This window comes from Lissotriton helveticus, chromosome 3_1 (assembly GCF_964261635.1).
Source record: "Lissotriton helveticus chromosome 3_1, aLisHel1.1, whole genome shotgun sequence".
In the NCBI taxonomy this organism is placed as follows: domain Eukaryota; kingdom Metazoa; phylum Chordata; class Amphibia; order Caudata; family Salamandridae; genus Lissotriton; species Lissotriton helveticus.
In genome coordinates, this window is record NC_136061.1 from 1,281,894,273 (window position 1) to 1,281,921,761 (window position 27,489).

A 27,489-nucleotide genomic window follows, 5' to 3' on the forward strand; every position below is an offset into this window, starting at 1 on the left:
TGGGTTAAATAATTTCTAAATAAAAAATAATTATTTGTATGAAAATTAATTGTTTATTTTATTTATAATACTATTAGTAGGTATTAGCGATATGTATTTCACATTGTAATATGTTTTTATTTTTTATTTTCAATGTTAAAATCATTTGAAGTTGTTTGTACATATTTATATTTAATTTTTTTACTTTTTTAAAGAAATTTTATTTTATTGAAGATGTTTTGTTTGTTTTTAATGTTGTACTGACTGGAGTGGGAATAGTATTTTTTTTTTGCAAAAACAATTTTTATTGGCATACCAGATTAAGACATTCAGGACAACGGTCATTGCTTGCACTCACACTGAAGTGTACAGGAATATAAGTCTTTTCTGAAAACACACCATTTGTGAAAACAAACCCACAACCAGTCCCTCCCTGGATCCCACCCCCCTTGTCAGTGCGCCAGTGTCCTCTTCTCAACAGCTAATTCTGAGCAATCCCGCCCTCCTTCCGGACAGTTGAAAGGGGGAGGTAGGTGATGCTTCCCATTGGGGGGCCTTAACTCTCACAAACTTTGTCAACTGGAGTGGGAATAGTAAATGTTACCCTGCCGCTATCCATCACTTTCCCTACTGTTATACTGACTGGAGTGGGATAGTAAATGTTACCCCTCCGCTAGCCAACACTTTCCCTACTGTTGTATCCACTGGAGTGAGAATAGTATATTGTACCCTGCTTCAATCCAACACTTTCCCTACTGTTGCACTTATTGGAGTAGGAATAGTAAATTTTAGCCCTCCCTAATCCAACACTTCCCCTACTTTTGTAGTGACTGGAGTGGGAATTGTACATTTTAGCTCTTCGCAATCCAACACTTTAACTACAGTTGCACTGATTGGAGTGGGAATAGTAAATGTTACCCCTCTGCAATCCAACACTTTCCCTATTGTTGCACTCATTGGAGTGGGAATAGTAAATTTTACCCCTCCCCTATCCAACACTTTCCCTACTGTTGTATTGACTGGAGTGTGAATATTATACTTTACTACTCCGCTATCCAAGACTTTCCTTACTGTTGTATTGACTCAAGTGGGAATTGTACATTTTACTCCTCCGCAATCCAATTTTTCCCTACTGTTGTACTGACTGTGGTGGGAATAGTACATTTTAATCCTCAGCTATCCAACAATTTCCCTACTGGTGTATTGACTGAAGTGGGAATAGTAAATTTTACCCCTTACCAATACAACATTGTCCCTACCCTTGTACTGATCTGAGTGGGAATAGTAAATGTTACCCCCAACACTTTCCCAACTATTGTATTGACTGGAACGGAATAGTACATTTTAGCTCTAAACAATCCATCACTTTCCTTACTGTTGTACTGATGTAGTGGAAATAGTAAACATTACCCATCCACAATCCAGCACTTTCCCTACTGTTGCACCCATTGGAGTGGGAATAGTAAATTTGACCCCTCTGCTATCCAATACTTTCATTACTGTAGTACTGACTGGAGTGGAAATAGTAAATTTTACTCTTCCGCTATCCAACACTTTTCCTACTGCTGCACTCATTGGGGTGGGAATAGTACATTTTAGCCCTCCGCTATCCAACACTTTCTCTACTATTGTACTGACTGGAGTGGAAATAGTAAATGTTACCCCTCCGCTATCCAACAATTTCCCTACAGTTGTATTGACTGGAGTGGGGATAGAAAATTTTACACCTTCTGCAATCCAAAAATTTAGCTACTGTTGTACTGACTTGAAGAGTGTTAGTAAATGTACCTGTTTGCAATCCAACACATTCCCTACTGTTGTATTTACTTGATGGAGATTTATACATTTTACCTAGTTTTTTTTTCTGCGTTGCGTGAAGTCGGAGTAGTACATTTTTTATATATTCACAATAAAAGATTGCAAAGTTTTGTATACATTTTAGTGGGAATAGTATATGAATTACATTTTACGTTTTATATTTTATTTCATATTGTTATCATTTATATTATTATATTTTTGTTTATTTAAAATTATAATATTTTTAATTATTAATGTTTTTATTGTGTAAAATATGTTTACCAAATTTTAACTTGTTTACTCTTTTAATTAAATTAGAATGGTTTGTTTTTTAAAGAGTTTATGTAATTGGTATATGTGTGTATATATATATTCACTGAAAAAACCATAGGTTAGAGACCATATATAGTTAGCTGGACATTTTATTGACATAAAACCAATGAAATTCCATATATAGTTAGTTGCACTAACTATATATCGCGCACCCGCAATCCACTGCTGATGATGTCACATATTACATCATTCATGACATGGTCAGTGACATCACTGATGACATCACTGATGACATCTCAAATGACATCACTGATGACATCACTGATGACATCTCAAATGACATCACTGATGACATCATCTAGTGTCTGTGTGTTTTTGTAAAGTTTAAATATGTTTTACATATTGAAGAATGAGTGGATGTATGGAAGACTGAGTGTGTGTGTGGCTGGCTGGGAGGTGTGTGACTCTGTGCATATCAATCTGTACTTGTATCAGTGATTGTATAAGAGAGTAAGTATGTGTTAGTATATGTGTGAAAAAGTATGGTGTTCTGTGTTTAACTGTATAGATGAGGAAATCGAAGTGTGATTGATTCTTCACAGGACTGACTAGGTGTATGAGTGCATATGATAGTGTTGTAATAATGAGTGACTGTATGTATGAGTGATTGTATGGGTGAATGAGTGAATGTGTGTGTAGACGAGGAATCAGTGTGTAGTAACTGGTATTGGTGTGTCATGATGTCATCAGTGATGTCATTTGAGATGTCATCAGTGATGTCATTTGAGATGTCATCAGTGATGTCATCAGTGATGTCACTGAAGTATGGTGTTCTGTGTTTAACTGTATAGATGAGGAAATGGAAGTGTGATTGATTCTTTACAGGACTGACTAGGTGTGTGAGTAACTCCATGGATGAGTGGCAGTGTGTGAGTGTCTGCATAGGTGTATGAGTGCATATGATAGTGTTGTAATAATGAGTGACTGTATGTATGAGTGATTGTATGGGTGAATGAGTGAATGTGTGTGTAGACGTAGGAATCAGTGAGTGCGTATGTAGTAACTGGTATTGGTGTGTCATGATGTCATCAGTGATGTCATTTGAGATGTCATCAGTGATGTCATCAGTGATGTCATTTGAGATGTCATCAGTGATGTCATCAGTGATGTCACTGACCATGTCATGAATGATGTAATATGTGACATCATCAGCAGTGGATTGCGGGTGCGCGATATATAGTTAGTGCAACTAACTATATATGGAATTTCATTGGTTTTATGTCAATAAAATGTCCAGCTAACTATATATGGTCTCTAACCTATGGTTTTTTCAGTGAATTTTCAAGGTTTTGTAAGTGCAAATTCCTAACTATATATGGTCTATAACCTATGGTTTTTTCAGTGAATTTCATTGGTTTTTTAAAAGCTAATATCTATAGCTGTAAAATATATTCTTTATTACGTGACGTATCACGTAGCCACGTGAGACGCCTCATGACGCGTCGCATAACCGTGACGTATCGGCTCTGCAGCGCAAACAAAACCCGTAACGTAAGCGTGCCGGAGCACGCTTACAGATATATATATATTTTTTTAACCTTAATTAGACAAAATCCACACGTGCACATATCTTGAGGCCTTGCAAAGGCACATCAAACAAACAGTCCCTACAATTTTGCCAAGTTTGCTGGAAATCTATTCCCTTCATTTTTTTTTTACTGTTTCTCTTGGTTTTCCTCTTGTTACGCTTACCGGGACGCTACCCGGTACGCGAACCGGACGCTCCAAAAACACAAGATGGCGGACTCCCGTTACGCTGCCGGTTTGCTGCCCGGTTCGCGTACCGGGAAGCGCCTCTACCGCGAAAAATGGCGGGGGACTTTAATATCCCCCTCATCAATCCTAGGGGGTCAGGAGGGGTTTACCTTGCCCCCTTTCCTTCATTTCCCCCTTCTTTTTTCACCACATCTTGTCTCTCGAACCTACAGAGAGACAAGATGGCGGCCGCTCCGGACTGTTTACAATGTTGACAGCTACGCTGCCGGTTAGCTGCTCGGTTAGCTGCCCGGTGAGCTGCCCGGTTCGCGTACCGGGACGCGCCACTACGGCGTAAAATCGCAAAAAAAAAAGTTTTTTTATTTTTTGCCCCGCGGGGCACTTTAATATCCCCCTCATCAATCCTAGGGGGTCAGGAGGGGTCTACCTTGCCCCCTTTCCTTCATTTCCCCCTTCGTTTTTCACCACATCTTGTCTCTCGATCCTACCGAGAGACAAGATGGCGACCGCTCCGGACTGTTTAGAATGTTGACAGACACCGGAGAGCCAATCAGCTTCACTTCGCGAAGTTCCGTTACGCGTCAGGTACGCGAACCGGGGCGCTAACCGGAGCGCTGTCACAGATATATATTTTTTTTTAAACGTTAATTTCTCAAAATTCACTGGAGCACATATATTGAGACATAGCAAAGGCACGTCGGGCAAACCATATCTACAATTTTGCCAAGTTTCATGTAAATCTATTCAGCCGTTCGAGCTAAAAGTGAGTCCAACCGCCCTATGGAAAAATGAATGGGAAAAACGCGTTTTGGGACCCCACTTTTCTCTCGGCCCCCCCTTGACGAAACACCCCCAAATTTTTAGGGGCTGCTCAGAAACAAAATGTGCCATTATCCTGACAATTTCAGCCAATTCCGTCCACAAACGCCAAAGTTATTAGACATAGAAGTTTCAGAAATCCCATAGAGAAAAAATCCTAACTATATATACCCACTGGCTATCGCCAGTAGGTAATATACATATATAAACATATATAATCTGCATATCTATATAAATATAAATGCATGCATACATATACATATATGCATACATATGCATGTTATTTACATGAAAGTTTTAAAAACACTAATAAAAGCAAAGCTAAAAAGCCACCTCATTACAAACAGAATGGCTTTAACTTAAACGAGGGCGAGATCTATTGCATTTTCAATGCTTGTTTACTTTGGTTCTATCAAGAAGGCATTCAGATGTGTCACACATTTGCCATAAATTCTGAATGTTAGCACTCTAGTTGCTCATTAGATCACTGTAGTAAAGCTAGTGCTCACCAGGGAAGTCTGCTGCTAATCATGGTTTGCAGCCATTTTCCCGCATTTTTTATCCCGCAGACTTTCAGTCCGCATACCATTATCCCGCAAGGTCATTGACCTCGCATACCATTATCCCGAATTTTTTCAAAACGCATGTGCATTTATCGCGCATGCCTTTACAAAGAATTACGTTTTAAAGGCATGTATGGTAAATGCATTTGCGTTGTGTAAACCACGATGACGAGAGAGGTAAGTGGGTTTGTGTTAATTTTTTCGTGGGTTAGTGATTGTGTAGTGTAGTGTTGTGTAGTGTAGTGTTGTGTTAGTGTAGTGTAGAGTTGTGGTGGTTGTTTAGTGTAGGGTCATGCTGGGGGTAGTGTTTTAGGGTTTAGGGTTGTGTTGTAGTGTTTGCATAGTGTAGGGTCATGCTGGGGCTAGTGTTTTAGGGTTTAGGGTAGTGTTGTAGTGTTGTAGTGTTTGCGTAGTGTAGGGTCATGCTGGGGGTAGTGTTTTAGGGTGTAGGGTAGTGTTGTAGTGTTTGCGTAGTGTAGGGTCATGCTGGGGGTAGTGTTTTAGGGTTTTGGGTAGTGTTGTAGTGTTTGCCTAGTGTAGGGTCATGCTGGGGGTAGTGTTTTAGGGTTTAGGGTAGTGTTGTAGTGTTTGCGTAGTGTAGGGTCATGCTGGGGGGTAGTGTTTTAGGGTTTAGGGTAGTGTTGTAGTGTTTGCGTAGTGTAGGGTCATGCTGGGTGTAGTGTTTTAGGGTTTAGGGTAGTGTTGTAGTGTTTGCGTATTGTAGGGTCATGCTGGGGGTAGTGTTTTAGGGTTTAGGGTAGTGTTGTAGTGTTTGCGTAGTGTAGGGTCATGCTGGGGTGTAGTGTTTTAGGGTTTAGGGTAGTGTTGTAGTGTTTGCGTAGTGTAGGGTCATGCTGGGGGTAGTGTTTTAGGGTTTAGGGTAGTGTTGTAGTGTTTGCGTAGTGTAGGGTCATGCTGGGGGTAGTGTTTTAGGGTTTAGGGTAGTGTTGTATTGTTTGCGTAGTGTAGGGTCATGCTGGGGGTTGTGTTTTAGGGTTTAGGGTAGTGTTGTAGTGTTTGCGTAGTGTAGGGTCATGCTGGGGGTAGTGTTTTAGGGTTTAGGGTAGTGTTGTAGTGTTTGCGTAGTGTAGGGTCATGCTGGGGGTAGTGTTTTAGGGTTTAGGGTAGTGTAGTGTTTGCGTAGTGTAGGGTCATGCTGGGGTGTAGTGTTTTAGGGTTTTGGGTAGTGTTGTAGTGTTTGCGTAGTGTAGGGTCATGCTGGGGGTAGTGTTTTAGGGTTTAGGGTAGTGTTGTAGTGTTTGCGTAGTGTAGGGTCATGCTGGGGGTAGTGTTTTAGGGTTTAGGGTAGTGTTGTAGTGTTTGCGTAGTGTAGGGTCATGCTGGGGGTAGTGTTTTAGGGTTTAGGGTAGTGTTGTACTGTTTGCGTAGTGTAGGGTCATGCTGGGGGTAGTGTTTTAGGGTTTAGGGTAGTGTTGTAATGTTTGCGTAGTGTAGGGTCATGCTGGGGGTAGTGTTTTAGGGTTTAGGGTAGTGTTGTAGTGTTTGCGTAGTGTAGGGTCATGCTGGGGTGTAGTGTTTTAGGGTTTTGGGTAGTGTTGTAGTGTTTGCGTAGTGTAGGGTCATGCTGGGGGTAGTGTTTTAGGGTTTAGGGTAGTGTTGTAGTGTTTGCGTAGTGTAGGGTCATGCTGGGGGTAGTGTGTTTGGGTTTTGCGTAGTGTTGTACTGTTTGCGTAGTGTAGGGTCATGCTGGGGGTAGTGTTTTAGGGTTTAGGGTAGTGTTGTAGTGTTTGCGTAGTGTAGGGTCATGCTGGGGTGTAGTGTTTTAGGGTTTAGGGTTGTGTTGTAGTGTTTGTGTAGTGTAGGGTCATGCTGGGGGTAGTGTTTTAGGGTTTAGGGTAGTGTTGTAGTGTTTGTGTAGTGTAGGGTCATGCTGGGGGTAGTGTTTTAGGGTTTAGGGTTGTGTTGTAGTGTTTGTGTAGTGTAGGGTCATGCTGGGGGTAGTGTTTTAGGGTTTAGGGTAGTGTTGTAGTGTTTGCGTAGTGTAGGGTCATGCTGGGGTGTAGTGTTTTAGGGTTTTGGGTAGTGTTGTAGTGTTTGCGTAGTGTAGGGTCATGCTGGGGGTAGTGTTTTAGGGTTTAGGGTAGTGTTGTAGTGTTTGTGTAGTGTAGGGTCATGCTGGGGGTAGTGTTTTAGGATTTAGGGTAGTGTTGTACTGTTTGTGTAGTGTAGGGTCATGCTGGGGGTAGTGTTTTAGAGTTTAGGGTAGTTTAGTTGTTTAGTGTATGCTAAAGGCATATTCGTTCTAAAAGTTTTCGTTATTTTAATTTGCGGCCTAATAGTACATGCAGGATTTTTTTTGCGGACTGATGGTATGCGGGATTTCATCATATATTCGCTAATCATACTTTCTATGGCAAAATGAACCCCCTCATTTTGTTCCTTTTTAAATTGAATGTTTTAAGAGTTACCACTTTATTCCAATCAAGATGGCTTCAGGTGTGCCATACCTTTGTAATAAGTAGGACTGTTAGCACTGTAGTTGTTCTTTAGAACACTCTGGGACATTCTGTCATTGGGCTATAGTTGGGCTACATCTGGCTGATATTTGGGCTACATTTGTTTTTTATTGTCTCTGGTGGCCATCTTTGGGCTACATTGGGCTACATTGGGCTACATTGGGCTACATTGGGCTACATTTGGGCTCCAACATATATATAGCCCAATGTAGCCCAATATATATTTTTCAAAGTAAATTTTCGTAAAAACCACTGGAGCCTATATCTTGAGACATAGCAAAGGCACATCGGGCTACCAGTCCCTACAATTTTGCCAAGTTTGGTGTAAATCCATTCAGCCGTTCGGGCTAAAAGTGAGGCCAACTGCCCTATGGAAAATTGCATGGGAAAAACACGTTTTGGGACCCCCCTTTTTTCTCGGCCCCCCCTTGACGAAACCCCCCCAACTTTTCAGGGGCTGCTCAGAAACAAAATGTTCCATTTTCCTGAAAATTTCAGCCAATTCTGTCCTCAAACGCCAAAGTTATTCGACATAGAATTTTCAAAAATCCCATAGGAAAAAAATCCTAACTATATATACCTACTGGCTATCGCCAGTAGGTAATATATATATATATATATATATATATATATATATATATTCACTGAAAAAACCATAGGTTATACACCATATATAGTTAGGAATTAGCATTTAAAAAACCTTATTTTACTCACACAAAACCATTGAAATTCCATATATAGTTAGTTGTACTAACTATATATCGCGCACCCGCAATCCACTGCTGATCATGTCACATATTACATCATTCATGACATGGTCAGTGACATCACTGATGACATCACTGATGACATCTCAAATGACATCACTGATGACATCACTGATGACATCTCATTTGACATTACTGATCACATCACTGATAACATCATTCATGTGATAATACGATGAAGCTCTTCAGACTCTAATATAACCTTAGATACACTCAGTGTAAACAGACACTCACAGACTGTCACTCATCCATGGAGTTACTCACACACCTAGTCAGTCATGCAAAGAATCAATCACACCTCCATTTCCTCAACTATACAGTTATACACACCTTACTTATTCAAACATATACTAACACATATTTACTCTCTTATACAATCCCTGATACAAGTTCACAATGATCCATACAGCCACTCACACATCCACTGGCTCTTTTGCACAGTTATTTATATATGTCAACTCTCACATGTACTGTGTTTTACATATGTACTTACTTTGACATGTAGCACTGAGATATCCATTCACTCACCAATCCACTCATGCACACAGTCAACCGCCCATACAGCTGTTTCCACATGCACTTTTGAACCCATACATCTAGTGAATCAACTGCTCACACATCTATGCACAGAGTCATACACCTCCCAGCCACCCACACACACACTCAGTCTCCCATACAAATACTTGGGCAACCAATCAATAACCCATATAGTTACTCATATAGCTACTAAACAACACATGCAGCAGTTTTCAGAACAACAGACATAATGATGCACAAATTAAGACAGTTTAGTCACTAACCCATGCACTCAGTGAGACACATTTAATCACTCATTCATACAGTCAGTCATGCACCTACTAAATCATTCATCCAGACACTTATACATCCACTCAATCTTCAATATGTAAGACATATTTTAACTTTACAGAAAAATACAGTCACTGGATGTTGTCATCAGTGATGTCATTTGAGATGTCATCAGTGATGTCATCAGTGATGTCATTTGAGATGTCATCAGTGATGTCATCAGTGATGTCACTGACCATGTCATGAATGATGTAATATGTGACATGATCAGCAGTGGATTGCGGGTGCGCGATATATAGTTAGTACAACTAACTATATATGGAATTTCAATGGTTTTGTGTGAGTAAAATAAGGTTTTTTAAATGCTAATTCCTAACTATATATGGTGTATAACCTATGGTTTTTTCAGTGAATTTTCAAGGTTTTGTAAATGCTAATTCCTAACTATATGGTCTATAACCTATGGTTTTTTCAGTGAATTTCATTGGTTTTTTAAAAGCTAATATCTATAGCTGTAAAATGTATTCTTCTTTAAATCCAAAAATATATTTTATATGTTTATTAATAATTTTTTTTAAATATTTTTTTTGTTTCGCTCCCGGTCCGCGAACCGGAAAGCTTTCCGTTAGCTTAAATTGATGCCGCGACCGGGTCCGCGAACCGGTAAACGTTCCGTTTGCGCAACTGCCGCTTTAGAAATCAACATCGTGACGCGTCGCGAAAGCGCGACGTATCGCGTTGCCGCGTAATGCGTCTTATGACGTACCGCGTTAGCGCACCCGGAAGTGCCCCGGGGCGCGGACCGAGGCGCGAAACGCAGCTCCCCGGAAGCGATCCGCGGCGCGTCGCGAAAGCGTGACGTATCGCGTTGCCGCGTAATGCGTCTTATGACGTACCGCGTTAGCGCACCCGGAAGTGCCCCGGGGCGCGGACCGAGGCGCAAAGCGCAGCTACCCGGAAGCTATCCGGGGCGCGGACCAGAGCGCGTAACGTAAGCATAACAGGTCATGTGACTTGTTAATAACACTTTTCATTGGTTCATTTCTCTTTTGGTTTCATAATCATGTAATGCTAGGTCAGGTGACCTAAAAATAACACTTTTCATTGGTTGAGAACTATTGTTTTTCCCAAATGATGAAAACCCCTCCTTCTTTCCTCACTCTGACTTTCATCATTGTGAGAGGAAGACCTTTATTAATACTTCAGAAATGGCTTCAGTAGTTGCTTCAGCTGGTGCACCCCCACCACCACCTCCACCTCCTCATGGGAAGAGAGGACCACCTCCCCAGGTCATGACCAACACAGAGGAGGAAGAGGAAGAAATGGAGGAAGAGGAGAGAGAAGAACCACAGTTCTTGGAAGAGGTGCCCCGGGTTTCCCATAGGAAAGCCAGTTTCATCTGGCAGTTTTATTCAATCCCTCCAGGCCAAAAAAAAGTGAATGCGAGGTATGTCACCTGCCTCATCTGCAAAGATAAATTATCAAGAGGGACTGATAAGAAGTATAGTTATGGGAACTATACCATGCATAGGCACATGACCAGGAAGCATCCACTTAATTACAGCCGGGCGGAAATACGGGATTTGGAAGAAAATCCAACATCAACTCCTGTGGCCAGATCAAGATCGCCAATATCATTGACACCAGCAGAGGCACGGGAAACTGTGCTAAACATACAAGAGAATTTTGGCCACATGAAACATACTTGTATGCACTGTGGTGCGTTGATAGCATGTGGTAATATGAGTATAAATGCTATCAACCTGGCTTATGAACATCATAATTGCCCTAACCGCCCCCAGTAATTTTTTTTTGCTCCTGTTGAGCCCTTTTCAATGCCTGTTTTTTGTTGTTTCCCCCCCCCCAAAAAACCCAAAAAATATAAAATCGTTCAAAAAATAAAAAAAGAAACAAAAAATGTTCAAAAAATAAAAAAAAAATATAAAACAACAAAAATATTTTTAAAAAAAGTTCTTTTCAGAACTACCTCCCCTTTCGAAAAAAATTGCTAGAATGTTTAGCACTCTGGCAAGCTCTATTTCTTTTGGTTCGCTTCCCGGTTAGCTTCCCGGTACGCGGACCGGGAGCTAACCAAAAAAAAAAAAAAAGAGTAAGTATAAGGAAAGTAAACAGAGAGTGATGTTAAAAGAAAGACAGCTATAGGGAGTAAAGAAGAGATACTGTTTAATAGATCTATGTACCGAAGAAAAGACGGAAGAGGGTATAATTGTGAAAAACAAAATAGATAAGGAAGTGAAAGAAAAAAAAAGAGAGTATAACATTAACAAAGAAGAGTTTCTTGGAGAATGTGAGTGAATGTTCAAAATAAGATTAAAACATGGGGAATAACAGAGAGAAAAAATAGAAAACAGAAAACAAAACATAACAGAAAAAGATTAATTGAAACAGCAAAGAAATGTAAGTAACATAGAGCCATATCATCAACATAGGCAATAAAAGTTTTGCAGCTTTTATTGGCAGAAATGTGTCGCTAAAGCCGCTTTTGCGGCAGAAAACTGCCGCTAAAACCACTTTTGCACCAGTTTTCTGCCAATAAAAACAGCAATAATTTTATTGGCTGTGTTCATAATATGCCCCTTAGTGTGCTTCAACTACACAGAGAAAGCATTATGAACAAATAGTGATAGAGTGATCAGTCAAAGACACTAAGAGTAATAGAGACGGAGTGAGTGAACAAGAGTGAGGAACTATGAGAAGAGAGGGACTGAGAAAAAGAGTGGAAGGAGTTGAGTAAGTAGGTAATAGAGAAAGGAATGAGGGAAGTAGCAAATGCAGGAAACTGAGGGTTAAAGAAATGAAGCAGTGGAACTAATAGAAGTTAAATGTGATAGAAATGTAACGAAAAGAGTACAAAACATTTACCTTATAATTGTCGTTAAATTACTCACTTTTTGTTTTTATACTTTCAATCTGTGAAAGAGAGAACAAACATTTGAAAAATATTAAAACATGTATTTAAAAATTACAAAAGACAAGGGAAAAGATTGAAGGACAAACAGTTTTTCAACAACTTTGACACTTACAGAAGCTTCTGCTTCTCCAGGTCCCCTACACAGTCCTAAAGATATACATTTTAAACTAACAGTATCTTGATGCAGATGAAGTGAGGCCTATCTTAAAACATGGTGCATCTTTTGCATTGCTGTTGTCTCAGAAAAGTGTCGCAAGACACTAAAATTTTAAATGATTGCTTCAGGATGCCAATAAGATGTGTCCTATCCAGAGGTTTGTTTGAGGTGAGGCCTACTCAGGGTTGCAGATGAAATTTCAAGTTGTTGAAGAGAATAGAGGACATAATACATGTGAAGGTCTACCAATGAAGTGAGTCATGTCCACTGCACTCTTGAACAAAGGCCAAACCTCCTCTGTTTCCCTGGACAGACCTAAACTTGATCTGCACAATGTGATTCGTAATGATAGGAAACACAGGTGATGTAATTGAAATACGTGCAATTTCTTTTGCTCATTTCACTATCACATCACTTGTGTTTCCTTTGCTTAGGTATCTCATTGTGCAGATGTAGTCCAGCATATGAAAGAGTACGCAGAAGTGCAGCACTGCATGCAACAACTTTGACACTTACAGAAGCCTCACCTTCTCCATGCCTCCTACACAGTTCTACATATACATCATAAATGCAAACAGTACAGAATTAATTATACATGTTAAACGGTTTATTTTTGCTGTTCTCAGAATGTATCAAAATTCACTAAAAACAGTGACTTGAAGGTATTCATCATATAACAGCGGGGAAAAAAAAACACAATCAAAATGATTGTGTTTAAAAAACCCATACAACATAGCAAATCAGAATTCAGAACTCCTTAAAGTTAACTTACTTTCCATGACGTCAAAGGATGTCCTATGAACAGCTTACACTCTGTTGTGCTGTTATTACTTTCAGCCCGCCACTTTCTGAAAGAAAACCTCCATCGTTTTTAAAAACATGTTACATGCAATAAATGACTTCTTGCTCTCTACCACAAGTTTCCACAAAGCCAAATCTTGTCAGAGCCATTTATAACTCTTGGATTTCTTGTAAGCCAATCCCGTCATTTGGCATTTCTGCAACTTTCAGAATTAAAATGTTGAAGATCATTTTCACAATCCTGGAATAGTAATATCTTCCCCTTCTTGCTCAGTCATGTTCTACATTTCCTATGACACTGATACTGCTTACTATGAAGCAGACTTACACTACCTCTATGACTACTACAATTATTTAATTCTCTACATCACTTTTAATCACAAAGCAATGTAAAACAGTAGACAGCATTGCAGACTTACATTCCCTCTACTCTATGTTTTGATTGGCTGCTTCAATTAGCTTATAAAAAGAAATAGTTTTTCTGAACTCATTCAAAGTGCACTTATTTCTCCATGACGTCCAGTCTTATGGTTAGAAGTTATGTCTCTGAACTACACTTATCCTCAAGGCCAAATCGTGTAGGAGCCATTAGAACTTCTTGAAATTCCACAGAGCACATCCCGAGATTCTTTCCCTAAAATTTTGGTTTTAAAAACACCAGGTAAGAGTTTTTAAGGTCATACGGCAATTTTGTTTTGAAAATTAAAACAGAATCATTGCAAAATGACCAGCCATTTCTAGACTTTAAATAAGCTGTGTAATGTCCTGATGTTATTGAAGGACCGTCATGATATATAATTGCTGCAGTTACAAAAGTCCTTCCTGATATTGACAACTGCGAAGCCACAAAATTTTTAATTAAAGTTGTCAATTTTGTTCCATCAGGCCTACATCGTTGGAACATTAAAATGACATACTGGTCATATGTTCGTATAAATAATGTGGACATCATTTCAGATTTACATTGGCTACACTCCATGTTGTGATCAGCTGCTTTTACTAGCTTATTAAAGGAGACTGATTTAATGTCTGGCAAAGTTAAATATATAAATCTTTCTGAGTCTACACTAGTAGTACTTGATACCATACAGTTCTCGCAGTCATGCTGCCATTGATAAGAAAGCCCAAACAGCTGATCTACATCTACACCTTCAGCATGCAATACATCAAGCATATACATTAAAAACTCCTGACAATCTTGCTGAATATTTTGAGAGAATTGTGTTTGGCCTGAACATCTGTCTAACAGATTTCGAATTTCAGACACACTTTCTATGTTTGTTCTATCAGTGCTACATTTCTCTAACACAGAATTTAACAAACTGCAAAATCTTTGATCAGAATTGACCACAATCTCTTCTTTTACATTTTCTAGAGAAAACAAAACATTAACCACTACATTAGCATAGCAGTTGACACCAGAACTGTTTTCAAATTGAAAACCAACAACATCTTCAACAGAATTCTTTTTGTTTCTGCTTATAATTTCAGGTTCATCGACTTTTCGTCTTTTTGCTACAACCTCCCCAGTATTGGTTACATTTCTTCGTTTCCGGCCTACCACACGTTTCTCAAACAAAGGATATTGAGGCAAATGTGGCGCATACTCTCTTCTTAACCTATTGTATTCCTTAACACAATCTAGATCCGCACAAATGCTTGTGACATCACACTCAATCAAGTACAATCCCGATAAAGTTCTAACTCGTGACAATGCCACATATGCCATACCCTCCTTGAACACAGAACTGCCAATATTAACCAATGCACTGTCTACACTTAAACCTTGCGATTTATGGATTGTCACCGCATATGCCAAGCAAACAGGAAACTGCTTACGGCGAACATATAAGTCTTTTACAAGCAAAAATCTAGCAGAGCAACGACCAATTAGCTGTACTTCCTCAATGCCATCAAATTTAATTTTTAAAAATTCAATTCCATCTCTATTTCTGTATTTTACAAAATCAACAACATTACCCATTGATCCATTTACCAGACCTCTTTCAACATGTAAATTCCTTCTTAAAATTAAACGGCAGTTCAAGCACACATTCAGAGTCTTTTCAAAACCTGCAGTTTTAGATATACTCTTCTCTAATGAATCCAATTTTGTTTTCAGATTCTCAGACAAAATAATTGTTGATCCCATATGCTCTACTCTGTCAATAGCTTCCAGTTTCACAATCTCTTGCTTTTCTAAATGCAACATTTTGTTGTTGAATTTGGCACATTCTGCAAGAGTTGGCATCAAACATATTCCAGATTTCTTCTCAGTAATTTTCTGAAAAATATTCTCAGGCACAACATCTTGTTCTGGATATAAATTTGACAGTAATCGTGCATGTAAAGCTTCTTTCCCATGCTCGGTCACTTTTCCAATTCTAACATCTTGTAGAATAGTCTTGTAAACTTCATCCTTCGCCTGACGCATATTTTCATGCAGTTCAGCATAATTGAAGTTTAACCATATATTGACGTTGCCAATGCTGCCTAGGCACTTCCTGGTATCTTCATGCGTGAGCATTTTGAACACAGGTTGCCCTTTCACTGGTGTCAGCTGCAGAAGATCTCCGAAAACAATGATGTGTTTGCCACCAAATAACACATTATACTCTGTTTTGAGAACTTCTTGCATTCTCAAATGCACAAAGGCAAGCATGACATTGGAAACCATGCTTACTTCGTCAATGATAAGAAGTTTCATTTTCCTCAAGATTCTTGAAACTTCAAAACAAGCATCTCCAGATAGCTTGTGATATTGTAATTTGTTGTCATGCTCCACTGGCAGCATCAGTAAACGATGTAAAGTAATCCCTTTAATGTTATGTGCTGCCAGTCCAGTTGGAGCGGTGACAACACAAGACAGCGATGACTCCGTCCTTTCCTGCAAATAGCATGAAATTGCTTTAATGAGGAAACTTTTTCCAGTTCCCGCTTCTCCACTCACGTACAGTCGGACAGGCTTCAACGACGTACATGAGCACTCTTTCTTCTCATGACTTAATCCATGATCAATTTGCATGGTAACTTCGTCATATATTTTCCTCTGCTCAACGTTGAGTTGTCTTTCCAACTCTTCTAAGTTAACCGCATCCTCCTGAGCATGTGCCATGGCTCTTTCCACTTCATTCATAGCAGTGGCAGCTTCATTTTCGATAACAGGTCCTCCTAGTGGATCCTGACTCAATGAAGCAGAACTCTGACTGTCCTGAGAACTGTCTCTGGCAATCTCGGCTGCAATCATTGCTTCCTGCTCAATTTCCGCATTCAACATTTGTACATATTTGGGAAAAGCAGGACATTCTATGGTCTCCTTGGCGGCATTGAAAGAGTCTTCGTAACAGAGAAAATCTCCAAGCAGTTCCTCTTCTGCACGCCAAGGCTTGAAAAGTTGCAAAAGTGCTAAATAGAAAAACTCCTTTTTTTCAGGAGATTCGCCACTCAATTTTCGATGGTTTACCAAGTGGCATTTTCTTTGCTTGACCAGACATCCCTCACTTCCTATTACAGCATACACTCCTTTCTCAGTATCTTCTTTGATGTTCCTCTTGAATATGTAATTTTGAAGAACCTCATACAGACAAACATTCTCGAGGTGAATACTTCGATTTGGATAATATGTATCCAACATGTTGGTCTTCAAAATGTCGGTACTGTTTGGCTCCTTTTCCGCCAAATACTCAATTTCCCGCACAGGTTTGAGAACTCGATTACGCGTTGCAGCAAGACCAAGACTCGCCCAAATGATACTCCTGGACTTGGCATAGAGACTTGCTGAAGACAACCGGTCAGAACATTCGTACGCTCCGATTTCTCGATGCGACAACATCTTCAGACTGAAACTGTATAACTTCTTGCTGAGGCTCTTTTCATGGGAAATGTCCTCCCACATATCCTTCAATTCTGTCTTCTCTTTTTTGGTGATGTAAGACGTCACATACCGAGCCACAGCCATACAGTTATCAGCCACAAACTGTATATCCATGTTAGCATTCCACATGGACAAAATCACCGGGTTGTAGTCGTTGATGTACTTGGACTCTTCGTTCCTCTTCAAATTGTATGTGTTTTTAGGTGATTTCTTCATCACATTATGTCGCAGCGAAGACATCAAACTGTTTACTCTTTCTTTAGAAATCACCGGTCGTGGAAAACCGAAACGACATTTGGTGTAGAACTTGTCCTTGTTTCGGAATTTACGACGACAGTACTTTCCACATCGATGGCTTTGGAAACGCAGAACTTTTTCTCTTAGGCTTTTCTTCTCCTTTGCGTTTGGAACAGCACACGTAGAATACTGTTGTATAAAACTCATCACTGAGTCTTCTGGATCCGTTCCAAATGTAGGTGCATCCTTGATCCACAGCAACATATGTATATGAGGAGCACCTCTTGCTTGGTACTCCTTTCTCCAGAAGAAATCCAACACCTCTCCAAGAGGTGGATTCTTCTTATTCATGATGAAAGACATCATAGCTTCAAATCTATGATTGAAGTACCTACATACATTGACTGGATCCAAAGAGCACAGTTCTCCGGGTGTCTTGAATTCGATGTTTTCTACGTTAGCATTTGCCTCTCGTAGAAATTCAAGTAAGTCTTCCCAGCCATACTCGGCACAGCTCAGAGTGAGGAACCATGTGGGAGTACCTAAGTTCCTCAGCATACATTTTAAATCACCATGACGACGGTACCAGTACTCAGTCAGTCAAAATACACTTTATTCGATTTTTGTTAAAATCATAAAAGGCAGGAATAATACATACATTTAAAACATTTTAAAACATTTTAAAAATACCCACAAAACATTTATTTCACACAGCATCCTTAAAAAGGTCACTTAGTTAAAGTTAAAATTAATATATAGAGGTTCACTTTTATTTTAGAACAATACAGTTCTCGGGCTTCTTTTGTTTTTTTCTCTATAAGCGGCTGTTAAAAAACTAGCAACACAGAAAGTGACATGTACGTCTGGTAACCGTTGAAGAAAAAGCAAGGCTGGTCTCACTTGTATAAAGCCCATGGTTTTCAAGAGAGGTAGTAGATATTTTCCCCTCTCCAAATTGTAAAGCCCACAAAAAAACATAAAATGGAGAGTATCCTGATTAGAGAACTGATCACACTCACAAGGTGGTGCATGCTCAGGTTTTCCCCATACGGGGAAACAGCCTAGTGAGTAGTGGATCAAGTTCATTCTAAATCTGGTTAATAAAAATCTATGCAGGGGTTTAGTAACAAATTGCAGATATGGTTCCATAGCGGGGGAAGAGGACAAGACCAAATGTGCTCTTACTAATGGTTTCTTGACTTCCAACTCCTCTCTATCTAAACGTATCCTCCCCTGGAATTCTTTCTTAATCCAAGCAATGTCCCTTTTCCTGATGTTTGAAGGTGTTGTATATAGGTCTGGTCTCCCGAGGGCAGTGAAAGATGACTTTATATATTTCAACCATAATATTTTCATTGCCCCCTCCCTTGCAATCACGTCTTTAAGAATTATGTGGTTTAAAGACAACTCTGTGTTTAACCAGGTATTGGCCCAGAAAAGTAAAGGGGCCAATTTCAGTCCATCTGTAATATAGGGTAGGCCAACTTCTTCATGTATGGAATAGGTGGGGGTAGAATTTGGGACCGATAAAATTCTTCTAATAAGCTTGTTTTCAACCCTCTGTATGCTATCCAAGTTAGCATATCCCCACAGAGCTGCACCATATGAAGCAATGGAAACGCATTTACTTTTATAAACTTTTAACACAGCCTCCATTGGTTTAGCCCCTAATCTTTTCGTAAAGGCCATCAGGGCTGCTGTGGACCGAGCTAAGGAAATGTTCTTGGCCTTAATCTGCGGAGCCCAAGAACCTTTCTCATTGAACAGGACCCCTAAATATGGGAAAACAGGGACCCTGGAGAGAACCTTACCCTTACATGTAAAGATTTTAGTATATGATTTATTTTTCTGTGGGCCCACAATCATTGTGTGTGATTTAGTTGCATTAATTTTTAGGTCTAAGTTAACCATAAATGAGCCAAAAAGCTCTAAAAGGGTCTGTAGACCAATGCCCGTGCGGGCGATGAGAACGGCATCGTCCGCATAAAGGAGAGCCGGAATCTGTTTCCCACCTGCCCGCGGTACATCTGCATTGCCTGTTGACAAAAACTTCCCTAGGTCATTTATATAAATAGTAAATAAAAGAGGGGCCAGGATGCAACCTTGGCGAACCCCTTTCTTTGACCTGAAGCTATCTGAGCAACGCCCTTCCCTGGTAACCCGGACCTTCGCAAAAAGCCCCTGGTGTAAACTAGCTATAAGGGCCACCAATGAGTCCTCAATGCCGAGCTCACGGAGTATAACCCAGAGCTTGCTCCTATTGACCAAGTCAAAGGCCGAGGAGAGGTCCATAAAAGCTAAATATAGTGAACCCTCCCCGGCCACTGTATACTTGGATATTAGTAGATGTACGTTCGAGCATTGCTCTAGTGTACCCCGTTTCTTCCTGAAACCGTATTGTATCTCTGCAAGGCCCCCAGAGAGCTCCAGGTTTGCTCTCAATTTAGTCAATAGTACTCTGCCCAAGATCTTAAAGGCAGAGTCTATTAAAGAAATTGGTCGGTAGCATCCCGGATCCTCCCTATCTCCTTTTTTAAAAATGGGCACTATGACTGATGTTGTCCAAGTTTCTGGGAAGCATCCATCGTTTGTTGCCCTAAACACGTTGGTGAGGACTTTGGACCAAGTGGTTGGGGCATATCTAAAAAAGTCTACCGGGACTCCATCTGGGCCAGGAGCTTTATTTTTGGTGGAGTCCATTATTGCCTTGTACACCTCCTCCTCGGTGAATTCTACTACCGAAAGCCCCATGCCTAACCCCATGCCATTTTCATCCAGAGTGTCATTACTGCCATATATATTTTTAAAATGGTCAACCCATTTCTCATCACTGATAATGCAATCGGAGATTGTATTGATCTCACCCGAGAAGAATTGGTTATTTATAATGTCCCAGAATCTCCTACTATTGCGTAGAACATCCACATCAAGTAGATCATTCCAGGCATTATTTTTAATTGTGTTTTTCCTATTTTTGATAACCAGCTTGTACTCCCATCTTAATTTGGAAATTAGAGTTTTATCCCTCGGCTTGGTTTTCAGTGCATTTTTCAGGTCTCTATGGGCTCTAGAACAATTTCTGTCAAACCATTTGTGGGGCTTAGATGGCAAACGGGATTGGGGAGCTGTGAGTTCTTTAGCTGTTTGTGAGCAGATAAAATTAAAAGCTAAAATAATTTCACTATTGGTGGCATTTTGGTCTAGACAGATACACATGGGTTCCTCTATCTTTGGGAGCAGGGAAGCCATAAAGGTTTCCTGGACCACCTTACCCCACTTGAGCCGTCTGCCCTGATCACTGGGCACCGTCGATGTGCAAGCCCTGGGAGAACCCAGGTGTTTGCTCCATAAGTCACTCCAGTGAATCTGAGCCATGACTGGGTTGTGATCACTATGTGGGGAGGCAATTACCTCGTATTTTGACACCTTAGAGGTTAAACCATGAGAAATAAAAATAAAATCTATCACGGACCCACTTGCTGAGCCTTTGTAAGTAGGCAATGGATCACCACTACCTGTACTGTGGGGTTCGAACATGTTGAGGCTAGCAAGAAAGAATTCGAGCGCCTCCCCCACTTTGGTGTGGACAAAATGTAGATTACCATTGTCAGGCTGGCCCTCCAAATTTCCTAAATTACATTTTAAGGCACATTTATGTGTGTTAAAATCACCTAAAATTATAAGTTCGAAATTAGTGCGTGTTTTATGACTGTAATCATTAAGGACATTTTCCAGGTGATCCACATGGGCTGTGTCTGTTTGTCTGACCCATGAGTTATAAAAATTTGTAACCACTAGGACGCGACCTGGTGAAATAGTCCACTCTATAATTAAAATATTTGGGGAATCAGACTCTACTTGCTTAAATGTCCCTGCCAGTTTAAGAGAAAAAAGCAGAACTAGCCCACCTTTAGCTCTTCCTGAACTGCTCTGTAATGCTGGTTTAGTAAAACTTGAAAAGCCATCCATCCAGAAAGATGGCGAGGTATCCCATGTTTCTTGGAGTGCAATTACATGATTACTGGTTAAAAAGTCTATCCATGTGGGATCTAGTCTTTTGGCTCTTGTGCCCGCCACATTCCAACTAAGGAACTGGCAAGGAATAGGTTCCCCCTCCCCTATTGGGGCTAATGACGCTGGCTGAGTGGGTGTTAGTTGTCAGTCATTATCTTCTAAGCCCACCAGGGGGGTAAAACTATTTGCCAGTATCAGGTTGGGATGCGGGCTTTCAGTAACATGTCTTTCTTGCTGTCGTCTATCTCCTGTGATCATATTTCTAACAGAAGTAGCCGAACCGCCCCCCCTGGATTTCTTTGTTACCCAGTCATTCCCTTGCGGCGGGGTAGTATTTCTGCCCTCTACACTGGCATTCATATTGTTGAGGTGCGCCCTCCCATGTCCACTGCCATTTGTCATATATGCAGGTGGGTAGAAAAACCCCAAAGGCATGGCCCGCACACCCTTACCAGCTGGATCCAAGGGGGAGGCATCCCAAAATAGACGACTAGTGACATTGCGTGATTTAAAATTTACTATAACACAGTCCCCTGCGATACATTTCTTAGTTTTTCCCACCCAGTTTACCCTTCTACCCGTCAATATATTGGCTGCAATATCGCCCTCCCCCGTACAGTTTGCGTTGCACCATTTTTTAATGTTGTTAAGGAGGGTTTCATGCTGTTCCTCTACCCCATCAGTAAGTTTAGGCACATTTACCAGAATTGCAACAAAGGGCGTTGCATCTGGAGGTAAGTGTACCGGGGGCACTTCACGTACCCGTATTCCCTGCAACCCTAGTTGCCCCTCCGAAGAAACTGGATTAGTCACTGGTTGCAAAGTGGGCATGTATTTACCATTTACAACTTTCCCTTTGTTATACACAGGGTTTCCGGCCGGCAAACTAGTTACTATATTGGACGGGGGGTCATATACAACAGGTACGGAAGCCTGAGGAACTAGAGGGTAAATTGGTGTAGGTGGGGGTGGTAAAAGAACCTGACTATTTAGTAAATCATTAATGCGCTCACATTTTTTTAACAGGTCTTTAACACAATCCTTTAAAGTCTCCGTTAAGTCTGTCGCAATCTGGACCAGGGCTGATTCAAGTCTCTCAGAAAAAAGTTTTTCCAGTAAGGATGACAGCCCCTCCTCAGTGATATAGGTAGCACGCTGTTCCCCAGGCTGAGGACTTGACAGTAATGTCCTGTTTTCTATATTGTCCAAACCCACAGATGCAGGGGGTATAACTGTAGTTGGCAGCTCAGGTGAGGGGAGAACTGTAGGAGACTGGGCCCTGTTGGGTCTACACGATTCAATAATGACCCTCGGCTCCAGAGGCACACAGCTGATAGGAGTTGTGCTAGTATTAACTGAGCCCACAGGAGACATTTCCAGGCTTAGCGCACGTTCAGAAACAGCAATCTGTGTAGAAAGCTCATCCACTTTGGTAGTAAGATAAGTAATTATGCTAGTAGTATATTTGGGTACCTTGGCCTTAACCTCGCCCAGACCCGGAGTGACAATTTTGCGCTTACCCATATTGTTAGGGGGGTAGCCCGTCCCGTCCCTGGTTGTCCTTGGACGGCCTTAGACGGCCCGCCCTCTGCCCGGGCTCCGCCCCGGGCGCTCCCGCGCGCGACTCGCGGGGCGAGAGGGGGTGTCAGGCTTTTACTGGCGCCTCCGGGCGCTCCACACGCGTCACGGGCGCGCCGCCGCCCAAGAGGTTGCTGGGGAGTGTGGTCTGTTGATGGCGACCTCCTCCTGCTGCCTCCCGGCGAGTTGCACCTCCGGCCGTTTCCCTCACGGCACTGCCCGATGGCAGAAGGACAGGTAAGATTGTCGGTGTACCAGTACTCATTAGTACCACGCTGACACGCCATGAGATTAATCAGGTGAGAATCCAAAATACTGTCTTGGACATTGACTTTATCCATAAAGTCACAACCTCCTGAGCATGTGCCATGGCTCTTTCCACTTTATTCATAGCAGTGGCAGCTTCATTTTCGATAACAGGTCCTCCTAGTGGATCCTGACTCAATGAAGCAGAACTCTGACTGTCCTGAGAACTGTCTCTGGCAATCTCGGCTGCAATCGTCGCTTCCTGCTCGATTTCCACATTCAACATTTCTACATATTTGGGAAAAGCAGGACATTCTATGGTCTCCTTGGCGGCAGTGAAAGAGTCTTCGTAACAGAGGAAATCTCCAAGCAGTTCCTCTTCTGCACACCAAGGCTTGAAAAGTTGCAAAAGTGCTAAATAGAAAAACTCCTTTTTTTCAGGAGATTCGCCACTCAATTTTCGATGGTTTACCAAGTGGCATTTTCTTTGCTTGACCAGACATCCCTCACTTCCAATTACAGCATACACTCCTTTCTCAGTATCTTCTTTGATGTTCCTCTTGAATATGTAATTTTGAAGAACCTCATACAGACAAACATTCTCGAGGTGACTGCTTCGATTTGGATAATATGTATCCAACATGTTGCTCTTCAAAATGTCGGTACTGTTTGGCTCCTTTTCCGCCAAATACTCAATTTCCCGCACAGGTTTCAGAACTCGATTACGCGTTGCAGCAAGACCAAGACTCGCCCAAACGATACTCCTAGATTTGGCATAGAGACTTGCTGAAGACAACCGGTCAGAACATTCGTAAGCTCCGATTTCTCGATGCGACAACATCTTCAGACTGAAACTGTACAACTTCTTACTGAGGCTCTTTTCATGGGAAATGTCCTCCCACATATCCTTCAATTCTGTCTTCTCTTTTATGGTGATGTAAGATGTCACATACCGAGCCACTGCCATACAGTTATCAGCCACAAACTGTATATCCATTTTAGCATTCCACATGGACAAAATCACCGGGTTGTAGTCGTTGATGTACTTGGACTCTTCGTTCCTCTTCAAATTGTATGTGTTTTTAGGTGATTTCTTCATCACATTACGTCGCAGCGAAGACATCAAACTGTTAACTCTTCCTTTAGAAATCACCGGTCGTGGAAAGCCGAAACGACATTTGGTGTAGAACTTGTCCTTGTTTCGGAATTTACGACGACAGTACTTTCCACAACGATGGCTTTGGAAACGTAGAACTTTTTCTCTTAGGCTTTTCTTCTCCTTTGCGTTTGGAACAGCACACGTAGAATACTGTTGTATGAAATTCATCACTGAGTCTTCTGGATCTGTTCCAAATTTAGGTGCATCCTTGATCCACAACAGCATATGTATGTGAGGAGCACCTCTTGCTTGGTACTCCTTTCTCCAGAAGAAATCCAACACCTCTCCAAGAGGTGGATTCTTCTTATTCATGATGAAAGACATCATAGCTTCAAATCTATGATTGAAGTACCGGCATACATTGACTGGATCCAAAGAGCACAGTTCTCCGGGTGTCTTGAATTCGATGTTTTCGATGTTTCCATTTGCCTCTCGTAGAAATTCAAGTAAGTCTTCCCAGCCATACTCGGCACAGCTCAGAGTGAGGAACCATGTGGGAGTTCCTAAGTTCCTCAGCATACATTTTAAATCACCATGACGACGGTACCAGTACTCATTAGTACCACGCTGACACGCCATGAGATTAATCAGGTGAGAATCCAAAATACTGTCTTGGACATTGACTTTATCCATAAAGTCACTTGCCGAGATGTTTTGCATGTGTATACCACTTTTCAAGATGTGGTTCACTGCATATGACAGTCCAGACAGATCGCTTTCAAACAGGAGATGAAACAAATAAGGAATGCATTGTCGAAACCTAGCATCTCCTGCATACAATCGCAAAGTCCGGTATTCAGAAGCAGGAATTTGATGAGGTCGCTCATCATATCTTCCTCCCTGACCTGTTGGAAAAAGCTGTGGGAAACACCGAGCGTCCAAACTTTCCTCCCAAACACTAATGGGACTCCCTTTGGCTTGTTTCATTTGAAACAACTCAATAGCATTCCCCATGACTTCCTTGGAATGCAAAGGATGAACACTATAATGTTCATATATTTCTTCACTAGTAGAAGTTTCTACTTTCTCAATTTGACCAGCACACAAATCGCTATCCTCTTCCTCACTTACTTCCTCTTCTGCAACATATACATTCTTATAGTATTTATTATTTTTTTTCAAATACAATGTTGCCTTTTTAACTTTCCTAACATCTACTAAATCTTGCCATATTTTCTTATTCTTTGTCGGAACCCCATTAACTAAGATAACCAGAGGTTCCTCGTCCACTTTTTCTACTCCAATTGTGTTAATGTTTTTCTTCAAATCTAGAGGCAAATAAACAACTCTTCCCTTTAATCCTCTCTGTAAATCTGATGGAGGCAATTTCCCTGTCTTTGGCTCCATTCTTACAATAGCCTGAAAGGGATGGATACTTTGAATCAAAATAGATTCATAAGTATTTAAATCCTTCAATTCAGAAGGAATCTCAACCAATTCCAGATTATTATGAACTGCTCTAGCAGGCATCTGGTTTTGATTTAATTTGCAACAACAATAAGTACACACACGTTGATCCAATCCCAAATCAAAACAATTTTCTACCATCAAGTATGTTGCGAAATCCTTCCATTCACTATTATTTTCCCTTTCACTTTTTGCATATAAATCCACTAACTTAGTCTGATTCTTATAATAAGTGCGTCGACAACACACACAAGTGAAATTTGGCCTCTCACTTGATTTGACCTGAAACGTGGCAATTTCCCTCTGGAAATTATCTGTACTGGAAACCTGTACACTATCTTCCACATTACCCGCTTCTTCTTGGTCAATTTCAACATTCTCCTCTTTACTTCCAAAGTAACAAAACTCAATTTCTTCACATATATTCTTCACATCTATTTCAGAACCATGCAAAAGAGCAGCACATAATTTTTTAAGCATAATTGCTGGACTCTTAGCATAATACAACATTCTAACTAATTTCCTCACTTTATTATGATGCACTGCTAGCATCCTGAAATGATGAAAAACACTCTGGCATACTCTCCTGGAAAGACAAGCCAGTGAATGACCATGCAAACCTGTCACTTCTCTCACTCTGCAAGGATCTAATTCTTGCAACAAACTTATTTTTTGCTTCAAACTTTTCTTATTAAATGACCGTACAAAATCACAAAGCAAATTGATGGAATCCTGTCGCACACTGCAAATACTACTACACTTCCAGGTGTACACAGGACCCTTAGCACGTCTTCCTAAAACCTCATTACCTAACACCTCTTCTGCCTCTGTTGTCACAAGTTTTTCTTTTTCAACTGGACAACCATCTTTCACTTCATAAGCACGACCACTGGTGTCAACTGCATGCACCAAATCATTATCCTGGAAATAACTCTCCTCATTAAAAAATGCCTCACAGCTTGAACTATGCATCCATTCTCCAGAAAAAACTTCACAAAAATTACTACGATTAACTATTCTCTTCCATCTACTATTTCTTTTGAAATCATAAATTGCCTTGTTTAGCTTCCTAATTCTATTGATTATCAAAATAAATAACTTACGTTTAATTTCAAATGCCTGATCAATAACTTTCTCAACTTTTTTTTTTCTCTTATAAAAAACCACTTTCTGTTGACCTTTCTTAATATTTTTTAACAAATTGCCAATTATCCTGTTGCGGAACATTCGTTTACGAATGTCCCTAAACTGTTGTTTCCTTCTACTATCATGCACAGAGTTATCTCTTGCTCTAGCAGTAACATTTTTGATTGGCCTTTCCTTTCCATTTGAATTGCTTCTCTTTTTCTGGACTGAAACATTTTCTGTAGTAATATTTTTTTTACTGCAAATATTTCTTATGAATGTTTTTGTACTCTTACCCGGTGCTTTCTTGTTGACTTGACAAATCTTTTTGTTAGAGGACTGCTGCTTTTTTTCAATCACCTGCTGTCTTTGACGTTTTGCAGCCTTTCTCAGTCTTTCTTTCGTTGGCATGGTGAAATGTTGAAATGATCTGCAGTTGAATCTGTGGTAAAATATATTAAAAAATGTTATTAACCACTATTACCCAACAGTACATCAATAACAGTAATCAAAAACTTAAAACACTACTTTACATTTTTACATATAAGATTTTTTAGTGCATGGCAATTTTAGAATACAGAAATAGCAGAAAAGAAATGGAATTTATATTCATGTTACCTGTGCTATCTTATATGTGAATCTGATCTAATTTTATGAGCATATTTTAATATTTTATTGAAGACACTACACATAACCTGTTT